The sequence below is a fragment of the Anabrus simplex genome, chromosome 1 (assembly GCF_040414725.1).
Source record: "Anabrus simplex isolate iqAnaSimp1 chromosome 1, ASM4041472v1, whole genome shotgun sequence".
Taxonomy (NCBI): domain Eukaryota; kingdom Metazoa; phylum Arthropoda; class Insecta; order Orthoptera; family Tettigoniidae; genus Anabrus; species Anabrus simplex.
The window spans coordinates 1444985324-1445011454 of record NC_090265.1 but is presented as its reverse complement, the minus strand read 5'-3'; positions in this window follow the sequence as shown (position 1 = coordinate 1445011454).

The window sequence follows — 26131 nt, the reverse complement described above, 5'->3', positions numbered from 1 at the left end:
ATCATATTATAACATACAAAATGGGGTTATATAAAAGTTTATTATTAAAATTAACCTTAATTTGTTGTATCGGGCACTGTGAGATAGTCAGTTTTAAGTTGTCTCATAGTACCCCATCTAGCTATGTCTCACTGTGACCCAGATGTAGTGTTTTTGTAAACAACTGTTTTTCTAACCTGAAAACAACCAATAGCAAAGTTTCTTCTACAGAATTTTATACCTGTTGCTCGCTATATTCTATTAGCAATATTTGAAAAGTAATTATATTTTACTGTACAAACCTAGAACACACGAAGTGAACAATAAAATGTTTACTTTACTTACCTCAAAATAAATCTGCTGAAATAACAAAGAAACTACTTCTTCAAGACTTCTAGGATCAGGATAGCCAACATTGATTCTACTTCCTGTTTTAACCTCCAGAGATCTTCCTTCCACAGGTAATTCAAAATGTTTAAAATCAGCTGTGTCTCACTGTGGGCCATGTCTCACTGTGGACCATGTCTCACTGTGGACGACTGTCCCCTAATTGCTGCAAATTTGTTACTCCGCTAAACAAAATATGTTATAAGCCCTAATTCAGTACAATAAACTGTTTTATAGGAGCAATCCTAAAGACTATAGCTATGGTAACAACTACTGTATGGGTGATTTGTGTAAAATGTTAACGTGTAAATATTTTGTTAACTGTATATACGAGTATACGTTGTGGCAAAATTAAAGTATTCGTGAAAATAACTCTAAAGTAATATGTACTCTCTGCCTTGTGTCTAAGGAATGATGATACCAACATATGAATAACTGAAATATATAAATTATTACACTATCAAAAGAGATTCTGTGGCCATTAAACTGATTGCCAGTACCTAATTTTAAAAAGTAACAGTAAAAAAATATAACTTGTGTCTAGGGCATGACGAGGTGCAGCCGTAATCGGCTATACTCGGAACTACTCGGGGAATCTCGGCATTTAGCCCGTCCCAACAAGCATTTACGCGAGGAGCAGCTAGCAACACTTATTACATGATCGGTAGTATGAGTACAGCGTAATGTTTGTCCAGGTAGTATCATATCAACAGTGCCAGTTTTTCTCTTCGAATATTCGTCTGCTTTACTACAAGCTCATAAAATTCTCATCCCACAAGTACATACTGTCACCTTATGCAGGTCTCGGCTGAGTGAATATGTGTCAGTGTGTCACTGGGCTAGCTTTGTCGGCATGGCACGTGTCCTTGGGCCAGGTGTTGACTTGTTTCTAACTTGAAGGGGGGAACTGACTGACTCGAGAAATAAAAATGAAAGTGGGCGAGAGTTGAAAATAACTAAAATATGTTCGTCTGCAGTCACACTGAATTTATAGTAAAGGAAATATTTATAATATCTCTGATGGCGTGATATGCGTAACTAAGAAGATGTACAAGAATGATATTTGGGTGGACAGTGTTAATGATATCACGTGTGAAGTATAATAATTAGTAACTGAATTTTTATTTAATTTCAATGATATTTCGGCTGAAATTAAGGTGTTATTTATTTAATGAAACCAATAAGAAATCAGTACTTGAATTGACTTTACTTCCTATAACGAGTGCAGCGCGACGGTACTTAAAGCGAGTCATACGTGTACAAGCTCTCACATACTTGTTGTTCACTCACGTCTGCAACTTCGTTCGCCTCGCCAACTTTATTTCATCGCAGAACGTCAGTGGGGATACTGTCATCGACAGGGATATTGGACTCATTTCCTGTGTTCAACTCTTACTTCAGATTGTGCCAGCCTATGATTCTAATGAGTGTAACCAACAGACGTCGAAAAACATCAGATAACTCATAAACGTATGTGTCTTTTCATCACTATTTGCAAGATGGTGCTCAGGATTTTTCTTAATTCATTTAGTGCAAGTTTCAGCAATCATCAGAGAGTGTAAACGTGGAAGAGGACCTCTACATTGTCATCGTCAGAAGATGGAAGTTCGTGCCAGAGAGTACACCCATTCCATCATGAGTTTCTAAGCCTGTAGACCGGCGTCGAAAACGGAGAAATGCAAGGGTTTCCGCCTTAGAATGGGTGATTGAGGACTCCAAGAGTTCGACATGAAGACAACGTCTTATTTATATCTGTTCTCTGTAGCTCTTTACTACTACAGTACTATTATTCCTTCTTTGATTGGTCTTCTAGTCTGTAGTTGATTTTATTTTCACGGTATTTCACTGGTTATTTTCTTATTTTTGAGATAGGACTTGAAACTTATTTCGCATACTTGTTTGATTCCTGACCACATGTTGTTGAGTTCGGAGATGACGGGTCAGTTGAAGTTATCCATGTGTTATCAGAACCATCTTTTCTTATTGTACGAATTTCATTATAATAGTGAATTAATCTGTGTCAGATGAATTTATCGAGGTAATATTTTCCCAATATTTTTCACATTTTCATGATCAATTGAACTTATACTTGTGCCTCGTGGTAACGATAGCATGTCATCAGGATATTAATTCCGAATCGAGATTATGGATTTATTTATAATAAATGCGCTGTGATTTAAGATTATTAATGGATTATTTAGTCATCGAGACAAATTTAATGGGAATAAGACTTGTTTTAGGAAGATTACAGGTTCTTATAATTTTTCTGGGTACACATTGTGTGATACGCGGTTATGATGAGTTATAGTCGTCACTACGATATTGTTTCTGTACATGCAATTTGTGTGGAATTAGTACAGGTGATATGAGTCTTTGTGATATTGAATTTTCACATGTTAAAGTGACGATATTTTTATACATGATGTTGATCATGGTAGAAGGGAGAGAATTAATCTTCGAGATTATACGAGGTGTAGTCACTGCAGTAATGTCTTCTGATAAGAATAAGTCCACGTCGATCGAAGTACTCCCATAATTCAACTTTAATATTTTGGAATAAGCTTATCCTGATAATAGCTCATGGAAGTCAGTAATTTGAAGTTTTTCAAGTATGTGTAAATCTTACTGGAGGACCCTAAGTCTGGAAAAAAAGATCCTCAATTTAATATCCTAATAATGTTATAGTTCGATTCCAGGCGAACTCATTGTTCATCGCCATAATTCGTACCCACGTGGAGACTTTACATTTTCAAGATTTATAAACGGATTTATTGGAGAGTGGTGATATTGATTAATACCCGAATGTGACGTGTAGATACTGTAGATATTTCTTCTTTTAGAATTTTCCAGTAGTTAGTTGTAGATTTAGTAAGATTTTCTAGTGTTAGGACATTTTTGTGCATTTGTGTTGTGATAATATGTGACACTTTAGTGGTGTTTATTCATAGTTGTGGACAGGATTTCCACGTTGACGAAGAATACTTTCTCTATGTAATGATTTTTTCGAGGAGTCATGATGCTAATTTCAGTTCTTATGATGACCAAGCGATAGTAAAATTTGTTGTTATTTCTCACGAGGAGATAAGTGGGAAGACGTTGAACAGATATACTCGACGTCTCGAATCGACTTTATCAGAAAACAAAAGCAAATTCAAATTTCATTCATTTGTTAATAAAATTTTGATGAACATAATTTCACTAATATTTTGTTAAAAGGTTTAAACTTGTTAATCTTTGATATTTTATCTTATACAGTTCATCAAATTTAATGCATTTTTCAGATTGTTCGAGGAGTGTGAGGCGACAAGCTCATTTTTCAAATTAACAAAATTCAAATTATCATATTAATAATTATCGAACAAAAATGATGTTATATTCAAAACTCTGTTAGAATTATAGGGAAAACTAAGTCACGTGTACCACCCCATTTGCTAGTATTTTTTTAATGTCACATCAAGATTCACTAGTAAATTAACGTAACGTAGCGATCATTTTTCATCATCATAGAGGTCAGAATGGCAAATATTTTATTTTATTTGAATAAATGTGTAATCTGATTTTATCTACTTAAATATTCTTACCTCCGAACCTCATATTAAATCCTGCCACTTGTAATTATTAAGTCAGCATTCCTGTCGAACTGAGCACCCCTGAGGTGTCTCTTGTTCACCGGAAGAACTAGTTACGGGGACAATACATACATTATCATATAGACCGTAATGCCTTTCAGCGTTCAGTATGCAAGCTTCTGTGAATTTACTATACGTCGCCACAATCCTCTATTTGAAACTAGTGCTGTGGCCTCATTTAGTTCTATACATGTTATTTTTAAATTGTTAGAAACTGAGTCTAACCATCGTCGTTTTTGTCTCCCTCTACTTCTCTTACCCTCCATAAGAGTTCATTGTACTCCTAGGTAAACTGTCCTCCTCCATTCGACGCAAATGACCCCACCACCGAAGCCAGTTTATTCGTATGGCTTCATCCATCGAGTTCACTTCTAACTTAGCCTTTATCTCTTAATTCCGAGTACCTTCCTGCCATTGTTCCCACCTATTTGTATCAGCAATCATTCTCGCTACTTTCGTGTCTGTTACATCTAACTTATGAATACGACAACCTGACTTCACCCAGCTTTCGCTCCCGTAAATCAAAGTTGGTCTGACAACAGACCTATGTAAAGATTGTTTCGTCCGGTAGCTGACTTCTTTCTTACAGAATACTGCTGATCGCAACTGCGAGCTCACTGCATTAGCTTTACTACACCTTGATTCAATCTCACTATATTACTATACTGGGAGAACGCATAACCTAAATAATTGAAATTAAACACATGTTCCACCTTTGTACCCCCAATCTGACATTCAATTCTGTAAAATTTCTTACTTACTGACATCAATTTAGTCTTCGAAAGTCAATTTTCATACCATGCTCATTGCACCTATTTCCAAGTTTCAAAGTATTAGACTGCAGGGTTTCGGCACAATCTGCCATTAAGACCAAGTCGTCAGCATAGGTCAGACTGTTTACTACATTTCCACCCAACTGAGTCCCTCCCTGCCACTTTATACCTTTTAGCAGGTGATCCATGTAAACTGCGAACAACAAATGTGAAAGATTACAGTCTTGTCTAACCCCTGTAAGTACTCTGAACCAAGAACTCATTCTACCATCAATCCTCATTGAAGCCCAATTGTCCACATAAATGCCTTTGTTTGATTTTAATAATCTACCTTTAATTCCATAGTTCCCAGTATAGCGGTCATCTTTCCCTCGGTACCCTGTCATATGCTTCCTCTAGATCTGCGAAACATAAATGCAGCTCTCCTTATTCATCTCGTAGCATTTTTCAATTACCTGGAGCATATTGAAAATCTGATCCTGACAGCCCCTCTGTGGTCTGAAACCACACTGGTTTTCATCCAACTTCTTCTCAACCACTGATCGCACCCTCCCTTCCAAGATGCCAGTGAATACTTTTGCCTGGTACATTAATCAATGAGATACGTCTATTGTTGTTGCAATCCTTCCTGTTCCCTTGCTTATATATCGGTTCAGTTTCAGCTTTTGTCCAATCTGAAGGTACCTTACCAACACTTCATGCTAATCTTACTATTCAATGAAGCAATTTCATACCTGTCTTCCCACTATACTTCACAATTTCAGGTCTAATTTCATCTATTCCTACTGCTATATGACAACGGAGTTTATTTACCATTCTTTCCATTTCCTCAAGCGTAATTTCACCAACATTATTTTCCTTCACTCAGTGAGCTTTGCTGTTCGCAACACAACCAGGAAGATTTCCTTTTACGTCGAGATGATGTTCAAAATATTCCCTACACCTCTACAGTGATTTCCCGGGATCTATTATGAGGTCACCTGGATTACCCAAAACACTGTTCATTTCCTTTTTCCCTCCCTTCCTAAGATTATTTATTACTATTCAGGAAGGTTTCGCTGCTGCTTAACCTAGCCTTTACAGATTATTGCCAAATCTTTCCATAACTTCTTTTTGGATTCAACAACGATTTGTTTCGCTCTGTTTCTTTCATCAACATAGAATTCCCTGTCTGCATCGGCCCTTGTTTGGAGCCATTTCTAATAAGCCTTCTTTTTTGCGTTTACAAGCTGCTCTCAATTCATCATTCCACCAAGATGTTCTCTTTTTCCCATCTTTACACACAGTTGTTCATAGGCAATCGCTTGCTGTTTCTACTACACCATCCCTGTATGCCACTCATTCTATTTCTATATCCTGAACCTGATTACTGTCTACTGTTAGAAACTTCTCACTAACTATATCCATGTATTTCCGTCTAATTTCCTCGTCCTGGAGATTCAATCAATCAATACTGATCTGCATTTAGGGCACTCGCCCAGGTGGCAGATTCCCTATTTGTTGTTTTCCTAGCCTTTTCCTAAATGATTTCAAAGAAATTGAAAATTTATTGAACATCTCTCTTGGTAAGTTATTCCAGTCCCTAACTCCCCTTAATATAAATGAATATTTGCCCCAGTTTGTCCTCTTGAATTCCAACTTTATCTTCATATTGTGATCTTTCCTACTTTTATAAACGCCATTCAAACTTATTCGTCTACTAATGTCATTCCACGCCATCTCTCCGCTGACAGCCCGGAACATACCACTTAGTCGAGCAGCTCTTCTTCTTTCTCTCAATTCTTCCCAACCCAAACATTGCAACATTTTTGTAACGCTACTCTTTTGTCGGAAATCGCCCAGAACAAATCGAGCTGCTTTTCTTTGGATTTTTTCCAGTTCTTGAATCAGGTAATCCTGGTGAGGGTCCCATACACTGGAACCATACTCTAGTTGGGGTCTTACCAGAGACTTATATGCCCTCTCCTTTACATCCTTACTACAACCCCTAAACACCCTCATAACCATGTGCAGAGATCTGTACCCTTTATTTACAATCCCATTTATGTGATTACCCCAATGAAGATCTTTCCTTATATTAACACCTAGACACTTACAATGATCCCCAAAAGGAACTTTCACCCCATCAACGCAGTAATTAAAACTGAGAGGACTTTTCCTACTTGTAAAACTCACAACCTGACTTTTAACCCCGTTTATCAACATACCATTGCCTGCTGTCCATCTCACAATATTTTCGAGGTCACGTTGCAGTTGCTCACAATCTTGTAACTTATTTATCACTCTATAGAGAATAACATCATCCGCAAAAAGCCTTACCTCCGATTCCACTCCTTTACTCATATCATTTATATATATAAGAAAACATAAAGGTCCGATAATACTGCCTTGAGGAATTCCCCTCTTAATTATTACAGGGTCAGATAAAGCTTCACCTACTCTAATTCTCTGAGATCTATTTTCTAGAAATATAGCAACCCATTCAGTCACTCTTTTGTCTAGTCCAATTGCACTCATTTTTGCCAGCAGTCTCCCATGATCCACCCTATCAAATGCTTTAGACAGGTCAATCGCGATACAGTCCATTTGACCTCCAGAATCCAAGATATCTGCTATATCTTGCTGGAATCCTACAAGTTGAACTTCAGTGGAATAACCTTTCCTAAAACCGAATTGCCTTCTATCGAACCAGTTATTAATTTCACAAACATGTCTAATATAATCAGAAAGAATGCCTTCCCAAAGCTTACATACAATGCATGTCAAACTGACTGGCCTGTAATTTTCAGCTTTATGTCTATCACCCTTTCCTTTATACACAGGGGCTACTATAGCAACTCTCCATTCATCTGGTATAGCTCCTTCGGCCAAACAATAATCAAATAAGTACTTCAGATATGGTACTATATCCCAACCCATTGTCTTTAGTATATCCCCAGAAATCTGATCAATTCCAGTCGCTTTTCTAGTTTTTAACTTTTGTATCTTATTGTAAATGTCATTGTTATCATATGTAAATGTTATTACTTCTTTGGCCTTAGTCTCCTCCTCTATCTGGACATTATCCTTGTAACCAACAATCTTTACATACTGCTGACTGAATACTTCTGCCTTTTGAAGATCCTCACATACACACTCCCCTTGTTCATTAATTATTCCTGGAATGTCCTTCTTGGAACCTGTTTCTGCCTTAAAATACCTATACATACCCTTCCATTTTTCACTAAAATTCGTATGACTGCCAATTATGCTTGCCATCATATTATCCTTAGCTGCCTTCTTTGCTAGATTCAATTTTCTAGTAAGTTCCTTCAATTTCTCCTTACTCCCACAGCCATTTCTAACTCTATTTCTTTCCAGTCTGCACCTCCTTCTTAGTCTCTTTATTTCTCTATTATAATAAGGCGGGTCTTTACGGTTCCTTACCACCCTTAATGGTACAAACCTGTTTCCGCATTCCTCAACAATTTCTTTAAACCCATCCCAGGGTCTGTTTACATTTATATTTACCGTTTTCCACCGATCATAGTTACTTTTTAGAAACTGCCTCATGCCTGCTTTATCAGCCATGTGGTACTGCCTAACAGTCCTACTTTTAAGACCTTCCTTTCTATCACATTTATTTTTAACTACCACAAAAACAGCTTCATGATCACTAATACCATCTATTACTTCAGTTTCCCTATAGAGCTCATCTGGTTTTATCAGCACGACATCCAGGATATTTTTCCCTCTGGTTGGTTCCATCACTTTCTGAATCAGCTGTCCTTCCCATATTAACTTATTTGCCATTTGTTGGTCATGCTTCCTGTCGTTCGCATTTCCTTCCCAATTGACATCTGGCAAATTCAGATCTCCCGCTACAATCACATTTCTTTCCATGTCGTTTCCCACATAGCTGACTATCCTATCAAATAATTCTGAATCCGCGTCAGTGCTACCCTTTCCCGATCTGTACACACCAAATATATCAAGTTGCCTATTATCTTTAGAAATGAGCCTTACACCTAGAATTTCATGTGTCTCATCTTTAACTTTTTCGTAGCTTACAAATTCTTCTTTCACCAGAATGAACACTCCGCCTCCCACCCTTCCTATCCTATCTCTACGATACACACTCCAGTGCCGTGAGAAAATTTCTGCATCCATTATATCATTTCTCAGCCATGATTCAACTCCTATTACAATATCTGGTGAATATATATCTATCAAATTACTTAATTCTATTCCTTTCCTTACAATACTTCTACAGTTCAACACTAACAATTTTATGTCATCCCTACTTGATTTCCAGTTCCCTGTTCCCTTATCACCGCTCCCTAGGCCATCCCGTTTCCCTGAATGTACCTCCCTATTACCCTTCCAAACAAATTTCCTAACTTATACGTACCACTGCAGTTTAAATGAAGGCCATCTGAGCGCAGATCCCTATCTCCTACCCATCCGTTTGCAAACAGATTTTACTTTCTCTATCCTAGGCGTAGAGATACTTAGTTCACTGTAGATCAGATAATGGTCTGTATCATAAAACATCTTAGGAAAACCCGTACATTCCTAACATACTTCCTGAATTTGAAGCCGGTTAAGATATAGTCTATTGTGGATCTAGAACCCTAGCCTCCCATGCGTAGCGGCGAATAGCCTTATGCTTCAAGACTGTATTCGTAATTGCTAAACCCAGTCACTCTTTTGTATCCTTCAGTTCTATTTCCAACTCTCGCACTGAAATCGCCAATTAGTACTATCTTGTCCTTGGTGTTGACCCTGACTACGATGTCTCTAAATGCTTCATAAAACTTACCAACTTCATCCTCATCTGCACCATCACATGGTGAATACACTGAGACAATTCTCGTCCTAAGTCCTCCCACTGTCAAATCTACCCGCATCATTCGCTCATTTGCGTGCCTATAATAAACTGTTGCGTGCAAAGGTGTTCCTGATAAACAGCTCTACCCCATACTCTACCCTTTCTATCACCCGTCATGTACACTTTATAATCTCCTATCTCTTTTTCGTTATCTCCCCTTTCCCGAATAATAATCTCCTAGCACATCCAGATGCATCGTCTTTACTGACTCAACCAGTTCTATATTCTTTCTTCCATAAGCCCCGTTAATATTGATAGCTCCCCGTCGAATTCGTTTTCGTTCCCAAAATTGTTTCCAAGGAGTCCCTCGCCTGTCAAATGGGAGTGGGACTCCGTTACTCCCATAGGTCCTAGGTTTGCTTAAAATGTTCTGAGCTCGGTAAATTCATGAAGCAGGATGCTACCCTACTTGCACATAGTCTAAGTGAGGATTTCGCCTCTAGCGGGTCATGGACCACCGTGGATTGTATGGTCTTAGCCGTCGAGCACAAAGGGGGCCATGACTCAGAATTATGTCCGAGTTGCCCACTCCCTTCCCTTAGCAACTGTATTCGTAATTGCTCTCAGGACTACTTACTAGGCCACTCAGCCCTTACCCATAGGTCACGAACTAGGACATGACTACAGTAGCCCACACCATGAACCATATCCCACAAGTAATTGAAAAAAATATTTTGAACTCCCGGAAGGTAAATCATGATTTGAATCAGCATTGTTTTCCCATATTTCCTGTTCATTCGAAAGATAATTGCGATATTACCAGTAACATTTCTCTGCAGCTCTGTTCCTCGATCTTCACACAATACTTGTTCACGTTTTGTGATTCTAGGTTTCGTTATCACTACTGCATTCATCAGAATATTATTCTGAACCTCTAGGTAGTAAATACTATTTCTATTTCTGACGTACTACAATTTCGCCTTCTTTCAAACATTGCGAGACTTCTCCGCGATAAGCAGACAACATGATGTGTGCTAGATTATAAATAATCTCTAACCGGAATGCAACGTTTATCAACTAGGTCTGTTTGTGAAATACACATAGGTAAGACTGTCAACAAGATGCTGACAGCATGCTGAATTGTGGGAATTGGTAATGCGCCGTGGTTTCACGAGACTTCAATATTCCCGTCAACATACTTCTAATGAACGCGTGTGCAAAAGCGCTTTGGAGCGTTCAACGCGGCAAGCGGGTCATGAAACTGAAGCGGTGTAGAGCGTTAGGAACCGCATAAAACTTTTTCTGGTGTTGGTGCGGTCGCTCATTACTGTGTGAATTTTAAATATATTTAAGCCGTACTGAGAGGGTTATGGCTGCATTGAATTTGCCAGGTAAGAAAATACCCTGTTCCTTGTAGCTAGGTCACTGCATACTGGGTTTCCATTAACGAAATGAAGGAAGGTAAAGTCAGTGATCTTGGATCTCCGTGAATGCTATCACTAAATAATAAACAGGTGGTATTCCAAAAGGCTATGACTATACTGAAAATAATGTCGGTATCGTTTTTCCAGGGCACACTTCCGCGATTTCTGTGCCTGAGGATAGGAGTGGTGAGACTGGAAGTGATGCAGAATCAGAACTTAATTCCGAGCAGGAGAAAACTTTGGCTGAACTCAACAACGTTTTTGGCAAACAAAAAATCTCCCTTCTGAAGATGTGCAACAAAATTCGTGTGTGATGATTACTTCAACAAGAAGTGCTACAAAATATAAAACGTTACAAGATCGAGTAAAACAATGCCGTAAAGGGAGGAAAATCACCGCTGACGATTGTATTATTATTGATTCGGGTGACAAAAATGATGATGCAACGTCAGAAACTTCAGAAGACGTGTTGATGCCAACATCCTCTGACGGTATTACTACAGATGATGAAACTTATAACCACACTATTAAGAGGAAAAGAAAAATCAGTACTGATGTTGCATTGGCTGGTAGGAGCTATGATACAATTAGCACTCACGGAAATGTGCGTTAGATTAAGGAACAGACTATTCCTTCAGAGAGTAGTGACAGCAACACTACTCTGAAAAAGACGAGAAGAAAATTCGCTCAGCCAACTAAGTGGAAGAAGAACAAACGAAAAATGAACAGGCCAAGTGGACATCCCTATAAACGTGATCGAACATTTTGAAATCAGGTAGGTTATTAAAACAAAAAAGACTGTTCGTGTTGCCCTAGGAAGTGTAAAACTAACTTTGGTGAAGAAAGTAGACAAAAAATATTCTCCTCATTTTGAAGGCCCGGCTATATAAAGTGTCCTCATTTGAAAACATTGACTTTTATCATAATTTTACATATGAAATCCATTGACAATGCTTCAGGGAACGGTACTCATTTGAGGACAATTAGACTCCTCTCTGGTAACAGAATTTTCAACTACAATAGGCGAGATCTGTTTGTTTTACATCACAAGTCGCATTGTTTACCTATGAGATACCCCACAGCAAATTATTGATATTGTTTATGTACGATTGTTAGTACTCAATCTTTCTCTGTTAATATGTTGTGTTTGAAGTTTTCTATTAGTCCTTGATTATTTACTGAAGGTGATTGAAGACATTCTTTTCTGTATTCATCATCATAGAATTTGTCCTCAAATGAGGACATCAGACTTCCAGTTAGTGTTTTCAAAGTGTTTACTTATTTCATTCAGTCTTTCCTCTTACTGATTATATTGGGAAATTGAATCCTTATTTTTACAATTTGATTTTATTTACAGAGAGAATGTCACTGAAGAATGTATTAACTGAAGATGAAGTTCTGGATTTGATTGAAAATGGCAATTTGTTTAATTTTGATGATGGCAATGATATCGAATGCAGCATTTCAGATCATTCCATTCCTGACATTGTATCGTATGAAGTTGATGTTGAGAATTGGGCAGTGGTTCAAAGGGAGGATGATGTGGATGGAGTTCCATGTGAAATTACTGAAAATGAGTTGGAAGGGAGTATTATCCAGCCATCTGTTTCTTACAAAAATGTTTTACGTCTTTACAAATGGACAAAACACTAACAGTTTCAAAATCCAGAAATTGGGGGTGCTATTCGTCCTTCATAGGAAAATGTTCATAATAGGACAGAGTGGTCTGCCATTCATTAGTTTCAACAATTTAAGACTGAAGATATTTGTGAAACTATGGCCTTGAGCACTAAGTTACGAATTCTCTTGAGAGGAAAACGGACTTTCAGTTGTAGAGTTCTTGGAAAATGTTGAAGGCATAGCGGCATGTATCTCAGTGTGTCTAGATCTATTTGTTCCCTTCATTCCTGGTATGTTAGAAGGTTGTGCCAGTAAATGGTTTCGGTTGTGCAGATACAAAGTTCGATGTTGGGCTGATTTCGCAAAGGAGCTCAAGGTTAGGTTTGGCCTATCAGATATGGATTTCATCCTTAAGCGAGAGATACTTAGGAGAATGCAAGGTCAGGAAGAACCTGTCGACGAATACGCTGCTGTATTCTAACCTGTATTCTAACCTAACTCCGCCACTAGGAATGATTCGGATTTCCTAGTGCCGGTCCCAAGTTCGGTAAAGGAGGAGGGTCAATGGCTGGTTGTTGAGTCTTGGGGGTTGCACTGATGTCGAGTAAGTGCTGCCATTAAAACTCAAGAAATGCTTTAGTTGTCAGTCCATCTGTCAATGTAACCAGCAAATCCTACCCCTCATGGGGATGAGTGAGGGCGAGTACCTGGCGCCTTAAAACTGGGTCCCTCGGCTAAGGTATAGTAACCCCTACAGAAGAGTCCCTGGTCCTCCAGGTTGGGGGTTGTGCGAAGGGCTGGTAACTCTTCCACTTAAAAACTTACCTCACTCATAAATCTCAGATGAATAACCGGACGGATTCTATGATGACGACAAAGGCAAGATCAAAGGCCAAACGATTTGGAATTAGAGATACATTAAAGTTGGGAACTTGGAACGTGAGAGGCATAAAACGAAAAGAAGAAGAACTGGATAGAGAGCTGGCTAGGAAAGAAATCAATGTTGCTGTAATTACTGAGACAAAAAAGAAATTACAAGGAACAAAAGAAATTGATAACTACACTATGGTTTATAGCGGAGTTACACAGGATAAAAGAGCTGCAGCAGGAGTCGCAATATTAATAGACAGGAAGTGGAAAAACAAAATAGAAAGCTACACCATTATAAATGAAAGATTTTGGTGCTGAGGTTGAAGGTAGAGAGAGGGAAATTAACCTTGGTAGCCGTGTATGCTCTTGAAGAAAACAAACAAGAAGAATCTGAACAGTTTTATGAAGTTCTTCAATCAGTGTTGGATAACATATGTAAAAGTGACTTTGTTGTTCTGGCTGGTGATCTCAATGCTCGAGTAGGAAACAAACCAATTGCAGAAATAGTGGGAAATAAAGGTGAACCAACTTTGAATGAAAATGGTAAATTATTGATAGAATTTTCATCCTATAATCAATTAAAAATTACTAACACCTTCTTTAAGAAGAAAGATATACATAAATTCACATGGACTGCAAGAGGACAGCGATCAATTATTGACTATATAATGGTCAATAAAAAGTTAGGCCCAGATGTAACAGATGTCCGAGTACATAGAGGCAGCGATTTATATACAGATCATTATCTGATCATTGCAAAAATCAGAATTCTTGCTAAATGGAGGAAAAGGCTGAATAGAAATATACACAGAAACCAAGAGATCTATAAGGTATATTTACTACAGGATGATAGAATAAATATCGAAATCGGCTGCAACAGTATTTAGGTCAGATTCCGACAAGTACTGATATTAACAAAGAATGGGAAATCATAACCTCAGCAATTCAGAGGGCAGCAGATGAAGCCATTAAAACTGGGCTTAAAATATGGAATAAAGAAATTTCAGAAGCTGTCAAGCAAAAACAAATATTATACCTGAAAATGATACAGCATCGCACCCCACAAAATGAGAAAGAATATAAAAATAGCAGGAACAAGGTCAAGTCACTAACGAGAAAACTCAAGCAAGAATTATGGGATAGGTTAATAAACTCAATAGAGGATGATATCCATGGTAGGCAAGAGATGGCATATAAGTTAATGAATCACCTCAACAGTGATGAAAGAGAAACTGCTAATATAAATGTAATCGAAGAAGAATCGTGGATACAACACTACAAAGAATTGTGGTATGACGGAGAGTATGGAGAGAGTCAGGAAGATCAAGATATAGATATCGACATTGAAGGAATTGACGTAATAGATATAGAAGAACTTAATACTGTTCTGAAATCTTTCAAAAATAGAAAAGCACCAGGGTTAGACAACATAAATATGGAGTTGTTCAAATATGATGGGATCATTCTTAAATTTAGAATGTTACATTTAATTAATCTTTGTTGGAAAAGAAGAAATATACCCGAAGAATGGAGAAAAGCTAAAATAATATCACTTTTCAAGAAAGGAAATCGAAGTTTTTGCAGTAACTATCGAGGAATAAGTTTATTAAATGTTGGCTATAAAATATATGCTAAAATAATAAATAATAGACTTAAAATCATTGCAAACAATCTCTTATTGGAAGAACAATGTGGATTTAGGAAAGGCAGATCCTGTACAGATAATATATTTAGCCTCAAACAGATACTGGAGAAGGGAAAAGAATTTAACTTGAATATTTATGTCGCTTTTGTCGACTATGAAATGGCTTTTGATAGGGTAGATAGAGAACAGTTATGGAATATAAACATCTTATTCAAGTTATCCAAAGTCTGTACAAAAGAACGAGAATTGTGTTAGATTTAGGATACAAACTAACGGAAGAAATATTAATTAGTCAAGGTATACGTCAGGGATGCAGCCTCTCTCCAACACTATTCAATATATATATATAGATGAAGTAATCAGAAATCGGAAACGAATTGTGCACTCTGGAATAAAATTGAACACAAACACATACATAAATACTATGCTCTTTGCAGATGATCAATTTATCCTGCAGGATGATGAAGATAAACTCCAGAAATCAATACATCAGTTAAACACCATTTGTAAAAGTTATAAATTTCGGCTTTCCCGAACAAAAACCAAAGTTATGGCGTGGCAAGGGAAATGTCCTATCAGAGCGAAGATAGTAATCGACAATCAACCAGTAGAACAAGTCACAAATTTTAAATACCTTGGTTGTGAAATATCTTTTAACGATGATGACGAGGTGAAGAAGAAGCTTCATCGATTTCAATATATGTGTGGGACAATTCGCCGAACACTGAAAGGAAAAGTAAGAGAAGATACTCAACTTAAATTCTATAAGACTATGGCTGTACCAACTTTGCTATATGGAAGTGAGACATGGGTAGATAAAATAAGCTATAGGAATAAAATACAATAATCTGAATTGAGATTCCTAAGATCAGTGAAAGGATACTCCCTAAAAGATAAAATACGAAATGAAGAGATAAGACAAAAATTAAATATATTCCCAATGAATGAAAGAATATTCCAAAACAGGATAAATTGGAAAAACCACGTTCTGAGGATGGATAACGACAGAATCCCAAAACTTGCCCTGGAATACCATTCTACAGGAAGAAGAGATATTGGTCGTCCTATGAAGAGATGGAATGAAATCTGAGGTCGGAACAGGCTATTAGCCTAATCCATGAAGAGGAAGTAAGTAAGTAAGTAAGTAAGTAAGTAAGTATTCTAACCTCCTTCAATCGCCTTGATGTTACTCTCCACGAATCTGATATTTTCGACAATTTCTACCGTAATTTAGCCCCTCGGTACAAGTTGTTCATAAAGAGGTCTGAGATAAATTGCGTAGACGACATAATCTTGGTCGTCAATTCGAGTCAACACTTCACCTGAACAATCTATATCAACCTCCTCCAGCCGATTGCTCTTTTCCTTATGCCGCGTGCCGTACCATGTCGAAATCTGTCTCGTTCGCTAGGTCGCCTAACTGCGTGCAATATACTGATAGGTCTCTTGATCACTTTGAATCTCTTTGTTCCTCAAATCAAACCGCTAGCGCCCTTCTGAGTCAAAATGTATTTCGTCGTAAGGTGGCGAATTCGGTCAAGTGGGGGAACTGTGGGAAGGATGGTCATGTTTCTTGACATTGTAACTCTAAGTCGCCTGTAAAGTGCAGTCAATGCGGGTTGACTGGTGTGTATCGCAGCATCTGTCCGCAGTGCAACGCAAATCATGGAAACTGACTTTGCACCAACGTAAAGGTCCGCCGTTCCTGCCAAAAAACTGTTCAAATCGTAGAATTTGTGGACTTCCTTCAGCCTCACCCTGGGCCAAATTTCTTTCTGGTTCACGCTCGGTATACGCCCTACTAGACACTGGACCTTGTAGTTCATTTGTAAATCTGTATTTTGTAGATGGAATGATCTTAAAGTACCTTTGAGACTGTGATTGCTCCGAAACTTACATGTCTGACGACGGTCATCGCGTACATCCTATAAAGCTTGTCAGAATCAATATAAAAATTCATAATTTCTCCTGGGACTGGAATTTCAATGTTGTCCCGGAGTTGACTATTCCCCTCACTCTAGGTTCTGATTTCATACTAGCCACCGAGTTATCTACCGATTTCATTAGTCCTGTCTGAAAACCAAACCCTTGTACTGAACAATCTTCTTGGAGAATTTCCTGATGTCCTTACTGCAAAACTAGGGTGCTAAAGTGTTCTCTTATTGCATCGAATTTAAAGACCGTACGCCAGTCAGACATTCTCCTTTCAGCTGTTCCCCTCCCATACTAGCTGCCATGAGGTAATTTATCAATGACTTGTTAGAAAAGGATTTCAGAAGTCCATCGAGGTTCTCTTTTAGCAGCCCCGCTTTCTTAGTCCCCAAGAAAGATTATAGATCTTTGAATTGCCATGTTGTGTTCGATAGTTTTCCTCTTCCCAATATCGAGTCCGCTTTAGAGTCTTTAGGAAAGCCCAATTCTTTTCGGTTTTTGACATTTTGACATTATTAACTGATATTTTTGATGTACTTAGGATAATTTCAGAATAATTGAGAAAGATTCTATTAGTCTAACTGATATCTAGGTAATAATCCATAGAGGCATTCGTGCTTTTGAAAAATGTGCGATTTTCCAGGAAAATATTTGAGGGAAGCTGAAATTGCCATACAGAATGTACATTTTCCTAATTTTCCACTTTAAAAAAGGTCCATTTCTGTGATGAAAGTATGTCAGGATATACTTCTCGAGAGCCTGTCTGAGAATCTGAAATGTAGATTTCGGACAACCATTTCCTCCAACTGTAATTCTCAAACTTTTGCTACAATACATCAGAGTTCAAAGCACTGACTGAATAAAGCCGAGTTCTACGATCTTCTACATCAGGGGTTCCAATTCGTAAGGGCTGGGGGCCACATTGGAAACCTTAAACATGGTCCCGGGCTGCACGTAAATAATAGGCCAATTTTAGTAAAATTCTGAAAATAGAACAGAGGTGCCTGTATGAAATAGTATGCGTAGTTCAACTGAAATTAAAATTTAATGATTTTAATTGCTTAAAACACTATTTTACAATTGCATAAAAGAGTGAAATTAAACATAAACACTATTGTACCCAGGACAATCGAATCTGGAAGAACACCCAGTAATGCCAGTTCATTTCAATTATTTTACAAATGACAAAAAGTAAAAAAAAATACCTAAAGACAAACTGAAATTAATAATTGTAGGCAAAACTAAAGAAGGACAATCCAGTGGGAGTTGTGTGAAGGGAACATTAACATACAGTTGTAAGAGCCTAGAATCCCAGCAATGTACTTCCAGAGTACATCCCTGAAAATTTCTCCGAGTGTGCAGCACTGTGTACCGGCCAGTACTACCAATGAGAGAAGAACGAAGATTGAAACCGCTTCTTACACCAAAGGCAGTTAAAGTATTCTTGGTATTCAATGCAAGTTACGTTGCATAAAAATGTCCACAGTGAGGGTGACATGGAGTTCAATAATTGTATGAATCCCACAGCCGGTTTTATAATGATTAAGACCCGGCACTGGCATTTGTCTGGACTCATTTCTGCTGAAGTTTAGATTTTAATGTATTAAATAAAAATTAATCTATTCATACCAAGCGAATACTTAAAACAGGAAATAATATTAAAGAATGAATATTTTTTTACTTGGGTATTGTAATAGGACATTCTACCCTCCTCCTATTAACATTTTTAATATGGCCTTCCGCCTTGGAAATTCGTGTCGCCTGGGAATAATTTTCCGTTATCCTTTCTTCTATCACATTCTCCGTGATTTTCTGTCACTTTTTATTACTAATTTTCTTCTCCTCTGTGCTTGGAGCACTAGTTTCCGTCTCATTCTGCCGCTTGTGGTAGGGAGTCAAATTCCTGATGTGTTTTGGCCAATGAGAGCACGACATCTTGGTTTAACTGGGAGTTCGCGGATAGCGAGTAATTATTAGCCATTACGTGTTTCATCGTAAAGGTTGTGTAGTGTACCGGAGCCTGATGGAGGCCTTCCCTGCCGCCATGGATCCTGGATTAAATGCCTTAGTTAGGGTGTGATCACCCTAGCACTATTCAAGTTGTCGTCTTTATTTTTACTATTGCATCTACATGTAGTTTGTTTTAACTCCTAGTCCCACGCTCTCAGAGTCAGTGTTCTTTACTGCAGTAATTGTTTTACACAACCTTGGATTATTCCTGCTGATTTCAAGATCATTAAGTTAAAATTTCTGCATTATTATTTCGGCCTGCTCGTCATGAACTTCAAAATTTCTTTGATAACATCAGCTTCACGTGGACACGCATCAACTGGGTTACTGTATATAACGTTTATGAAAATCACGAATTCTTGTTTCCTCGCTTAAATTTTCCTTCTTAAATAGAAATGGTGTTGGGCTTCTTATGTTTCAATTTGTGGTTAGGAAATTCTCACCAATTATATTTAATTGCTATTGTTATTGTTATAATACCTTTCGTCAAATCGGTTTCCTGTCCGTGGGGTTTAGTTAATTAAAATATTATTAGTATTATGAAGTGGTGTTGTACCGTTTGGATAAAAGCTTAATTGCAAGGAAATCGTATTAGAGGCGGTTTGACTGCAACTTAGTGTTTACGCATGTAGTTCTTTAAATAATCGGCTCACATTTAATTATGTAACTTTTCTCTTACCCCATTTCTTATTATTTTTAATTAACCTTGTGATCTTTCCGCGTAATGGGATCTGCTGGATCGTCTATTGTTTTGATATGTGGAGTTCCAACATTGTCGTGTATTTTTCCGGGGTTCGTGGTTCGTTTGTTTTGTTTTGTGGGTTGTCATTGTGATGGTATGATAATTGTTGATGTAACAAGCGGGCGTGGTTGATTTTCTATATGTGACTTCCGGATATTTGGAGCATCCCATGTTGGTACATTTTCTTCTGGGATACGTTTCCTTCACTCCTTCGTGCTGATGTTTTCCACGTTCATAAGTGCATCAATGTATCTTATAGCACATTCAATCTTGTGAATGATGATCAGATGATCCTTGCGAAAGCTCGGTGGAACGTCTTTTGATACCATCAAAATTAGAAATAACTTAATTTTTAACTTTTGGTCTGTGAATGTTTCTGTTAAAAAGGAGGTCAATGTACCAATAATCCAGTGTTAAGTTAGTTATGCTATGTTAGTTTATTGTAATAGTTTCATTGTTTTACTAACATTTTCTTTTTTGCATCGGCCGACCACGTTCTGACTAGCTGTTAATCACCTAGGTTGTTGATCTTCTTTTCTATTTTACTGAGTTACTGTTATATTATTTATTTTTATTGATATTTTAAGAGGCGACGACATTGTTATTTCGGTTTGTTTTGGTTCCTTCCATTTTTAATTTAAATACATTTTATTCAATTTTCAATGTTAGTGATTATTTTTATATCTTTAATAATATATCCGTACTCGGAAGTGATTTTTCGATCCACCTGTTCTTTTAATGCGGACAGCCTGGCCTTCTTGAGGTAAGTTACCTGTCCTTTTACATTTTCATTTTATGCATTGATTTGGTTATTGTTCTGAGGGTGTCTTTCACTTGTGTCCGCTATATTTCGGTACCAAGACGGCACAGTAGTTGTTAGCAGAGCTGGTGGTTGTTTGTGTTGGCACCGTCTACTCGTAGCTACCTGAATGTTGTTTGTATCCCCCATGATTTGGACTGTTCCCTGTACGGTATTAAATTAGTAAATTGTTTGAACAAGGTAGGTAAGAGTAAAATATGTTGTGAACAGGTGTCATTTACCTTGTTTGATTACTTGGTTGTCTGTTACATGCACTACCATCTCGGAGCGCGCTGTTCTGTACCCTCACATGCTGAGAAAGGCCTAGGTGAACTATGAACTTAGAATAAGAAAGGTAGAACCAGTCGGAACCGCTGTCGAGTGCGCATCTCTCCTGTCCTCCTCTGTTCATGTTGCATAAGGACCAGATTGGTGAGTCTTTCAATATTATTTATTTTATCCTTGAAAGTAATTTAATTATTTGTTCATGAATTTATTGAGCAAACTCCTACTAAAGCGCACATCAACCGACTGAAGGCTAGAGTGTACCACTACTCGGGTCGCATTCAGGATCTCCTGTCGCTTAAACCAGAATCTGAGTTTATCAGTAAATGCACCGGATTATCTCTTGCCTTTAGAATCTCTGCATACTTGGATTATATGATAGCCAGTACGGATATAGAATGTATATCTATTGATGGAAAGGAACACTGCACTAATACTATGCCTGATGGTAAACCTAACCCTTCTGTATCCTCTCCCGGTAATCACCAGTACCAGTGTTGTGTAGCTACGCCAGTTCTAGAAGATATTTTGTCTCGGTTAAACGCAAGTCCTGGTCACAACTCCTTAAGATAACTGTTTCATGGAATAAATAATTTTCCTGTAAACTCCATAGAGGATTGTATTAGGTTCCTAAGAATTCTGTTCGAGTTAACTGAATCAGGAAGTGTGTACTCTATTGATGATCTGGTCATTTTTCTTGCACTGTTTCCTCACTGTGACGAAATTTTTTTAAAAATTTCTGAAGGTATTTCACTGAATCTGAAAGTAAATGATTTCCATGAACGGGTCCTTTTGAAGTTCATCCCTTCCCTGGTCCTGCAAAGTTTAACCCCACACTACCTCCATGAAAAACTTAATTTTATACTTGACCTTAGATTTTTATGAAAAGTTTTTAAAATGTGTGTATATGAGGAATAGATGGTCGCTCGAATATTGAAAGGAATATCACCCTCCTGTCGGTCGTAAATTTCATTAACTATGTGCCCTCCTAACTTTGTTGAATTGGAAGCCGCTTGCCCCTTCGCGAAGGATGTGAAGCATGGGGTCGAGTTAAGACCCATCCATCACCTCCTCCTGTTAATTCAATGAATCCTGTTCCCTCTGTTCCCTGCCAATTAACCAGGAATCCTAATATTAAGAAGTGATTTAATTGCTGGTCCAAACACAATATTAAAGACCCCTGTCCTTCTGTAATTCGAAATGTTGGTATTGACTGCTATTTGTGTGGATCTAGGCAATACCTGAAAAGGGATTGCCCATTTTCTTCCCGAAATCATGCACAATAACTATTTGCTAAATCTCGGAGATGTAAGCCTTCTGAATCTAACTTTTCTGATGATTTTGTTGGTGTGGTATGTCCGCAGTTGTGCTAAAAGGTATCTGTTAATGTTGTACCCAAGGGTACTTTTGTAAATGTTGAGGTAAATAATGTACCATTAGTCGCTTTGATAGATCCAGGCAGTGTTGTGTCTTTCAATGACTTAAAATTGGACAATTTAATGAAATGTGCGTGTAAACTGCCTCCCTTGCAACATGTTGAAATTAAGTGTGTTACTGCTAACGGGAATTAGATGGAAATACTAGGGTCTGTAAGCGTGAAACTTAGGATAGGTGATTTTACTTGGAAAATTCCATTTTAGTGACCTATAAACTCTCCTGTGATGTGATTCTGGGCGCCAATTTCTTACCTGGTGTTGGATTAGTTTTGGACCTTCAGTGTAGAAGTTTCACTTTAGTTTTGTCCTAATCGTAAATTTAACGTGTCGGATGTTCCAAAGCATGATCATGATGTAGCTTGTGTTGGTAATCTAACATCTGAGGAAATCTCTGGCATTGATAAACTGGATCTTCATCATTTGTCCGAAAGTGAAGCTGATCACGCACGTGTACTGTATAAACAGTTTCCTAAGGTGTTTGCTAACAAATTGGGCTTAAACAATGTTATTGAACACCGAACTGAATTGTCTGACCATACTTCTGTTAGATCTCCCCCACACATGCTTTCTCCTCCTCACATGATCGAACTGAAAATAAATTATTGATCAAATGTTGGAAGGTGGGTTTATAGGGCCTTCTACTTCCCCATATGCTTTACCATTATTTCTTGTCCATAAACGTTTTGGTGGATTCAGAGCTGTAATTGAATATCGTTCTCTCTATAAGATGATTGTCCTCCGGTCTGTTACGTTGCCTAATTTACAGACATGTTTTGGGTGATTTTCTGGCGCCAGGTTATTTACTGTGCTATATCGAAATCAAGCATACTACCAAATACCTCTTTCCAAAGAATCCATTCCTCTAACTGCATTCGCAAACGATTGGAAGTTCTATGCATTTTTGAGGCTTCTGTTTGGTCTATCGTGTGGTACGGCCATCCTTAGACGGTTGCTGGATTCCATCTTTTCCTATATCAAGTTTAAGGTCATATTCACTTATTTAGATGATCTCATTATTTTCTATGCAACTTTTGATGAGCATGCAGATCATGTTCGTGAAGTCCTTGAACGTATGAGAGGCGCTAGCCTCACGGTAAAGCTCTCTAAAGTTGCCTTCTCTAAACTAGGATGTCATTCTTAGGGGATATAGTGTCGTCTGAAGGCGTGTCAGATGATCATACTCGCACCCAGGCCACCTGCGGTATAAACCACCCAAGGATGTTAAGGGAATAGTCCGTTCCATTGTAATGGTCATTTTTTAGAAATTCATTCTCAACTTTGCTGAAATTGCTGCTACCGTCAATCATCTAAGGTGTAGGGACGTCAGGTTCATCGGGGATCGGCCTCAACTGGAAGCCTTCGAGGCGTTAAAATTCGCTCTTATTAATGCTCCAGTCTTAGCTATTCCTGACTTCAATAGGCGCTTCATTGTTCAGACTGACGCCTCTTGTAAGGCAATCGCAGGTGTTACTACAGGAGTACGAAGGGCGTAAGCCTGTTTCTTATGCGTCTAGAATTTTGACTAATTTGGAGATCAAATATTCTGTGTATGAGTTAGAATGTCTAGCTGTGCTGTTCACCTTAGAAAAAATCGTTTGTACGCTGAACATGTCAACTTTGATCTTGAGACCGACAATCAGGCTCTGTCTTGGGTGTTGAATAGATCTTAAAGAACTGGGAGACTTACTAGGTGGGATCTCCGGATATCTTCATTCAGCTCTAATGTCAGGAACATTAGGCGATCAGAGAACGTCGTTGCTGACAGTCTCAGTCAGATGTTCGACGGGGATAGAGATACTGAAGTGAAGTCTGATGTCAAGAACCTTGAAAGGGGTGGTACTTTTCGTGTTGGTGCCATTCTTTTTGACTTTCCCTTGCTGTATCATGAGCTTAGTGATCAGCAGAAACAAGATCCAGAACTGAAGGAAATTAACAAAAATTTATTCTGGGATTTTAGTCAAGCCATACTGCTTATACAAAGTGGTCCTCTGTTGTAAGGCTCGTAACAATCGTAACCTCAAAATTGGTGCTCCAAAGATTATTATACCTGTAATTTTCAAATATTATCACTGTTCCTATCTGGATGCTCATTTGGGTGTCTTCAAGACCAGACAAAAGATTAGAAAATTCTTCAGTTGGAAAAGAATGGATCAGACATTAGAGATATGTTTAAAACTGTAATACCTGTACTATTAGCAAACCTTGTGGAAATTCGAAAAGTCGGTTTCTTGTCTTCTTCTCAAGCATCTCGTCCCTTGGAGAGGTTATTCACCGGTTATGTAGGTCCTCTTCCTCGATCTTCCCTCGGGAACACTCACATTTTAGCTGCCTCTGTGGATCAGTCGTAGAGTGTTGGCCTTCGTATCTCAAAACAGTGGATTCAAACCCGTCAGAGGTAGTCGGATTTTTGAAGGGCGGAAAAGGTTCCATTCGACACTCCATGTCGTACAATATCAGCATGTAAAAGTTCTATGGTGACACATTTGGTGTTTACCCAAAAAATTCATTAAACCTCAGCCATAGACGTCCAAGAAAGTTTCGATTTACACGATCTGCCATCTAGTAGGCCTGGAGTAAAACGGAACGTCAAAATTGAGGAGCAGACCGCCAATGGCGTCAAATTGAATGTTTGCACACAGTAGCTGAGGCCATACAATTATTGTTATTACTCACATTTTAGTATGTATTGATTATTCTCTCACTTCTGTTGGATTTTTCCTGCACGATCAATTAATTCTCGCACCACTATCAACTGTTTGAACTCTATTTTAGCATCTTTTGGACTCCGAAGTTCTTAGTGTCAGATAATGCCAGTGCTTTCACTATCCACTTGTTTAAGAGATACTTGTCTGTGTTGTGTATTTCGCACATTACGGCAACTCCATATTACCCTAATCCCTCTTATGCTGAGAGGATGAAACGGAATTTGAAAAGTCTGCTCTTATTGCATATCAACACGTTAATAAAACCAAGTGGGATTCCTGTTTACACTGATTGTCATGCGCCTTTAAATCTGATTCTCGCGAATTGCATGGTAAAACCCGTATGTCACTCGTGTTTTGTTATACCCCCTTTTCCCCTATGTCCAACGTGGGTCATATTGAAGATGTTTTACCTGAACCATCTCAACCTAATGATGTCCGAAAAACTTGGGATGAAGCTACAAGCAAGTTGGCCGTATCTAATGAGAAAGTTAAAGAAACGTACAACAAAGGTAGAAAGCCCACTATGTTGAAAATAGGTGATCAGGTTTTCATCAAATGCTACCCTGTTAGCAAAGCTATCAATTTTTCATCTAAGCTTACCCCTAGGTTCCAAGGGCCTTGTATTATTTTGCAATTCTTGTCTTCAGTATAGATGTTGGTGAATGATCCCATCGCCAAGAGGATTAGATGGGTTCACCTGTCTCAAATTAAACGTAGTTGATGAGTGGTTGCCTGTGCCACTATTATGTTCTAATTTCTCTGTCTTTAACATTTGCTCCTTTGGATTAGCTTGTAGTGTAATGAATTTCTTCTGCGAACATGTTTCTCCCTTAATTAATGTCAGGTTTGAATTATGCTTATCATTTTGGCGGTCTGTATTCTGTTAGAGATTTTTGGATTCTAAATTTATTCTGTTTTCGTGAGTAATGGATTTATATAACAGTTACAGTCTGTACGACCTTGTCTACCAGACTAGAGTGTTTCTTGTTAGGTTATTATGTCGGTTGTTGTGTGTTAATCCTGCTTATTTGGTAATGTGTTTAGGAATCTGATCTGAGGAGTTCTCCTTTTGACTTTCGATTCGA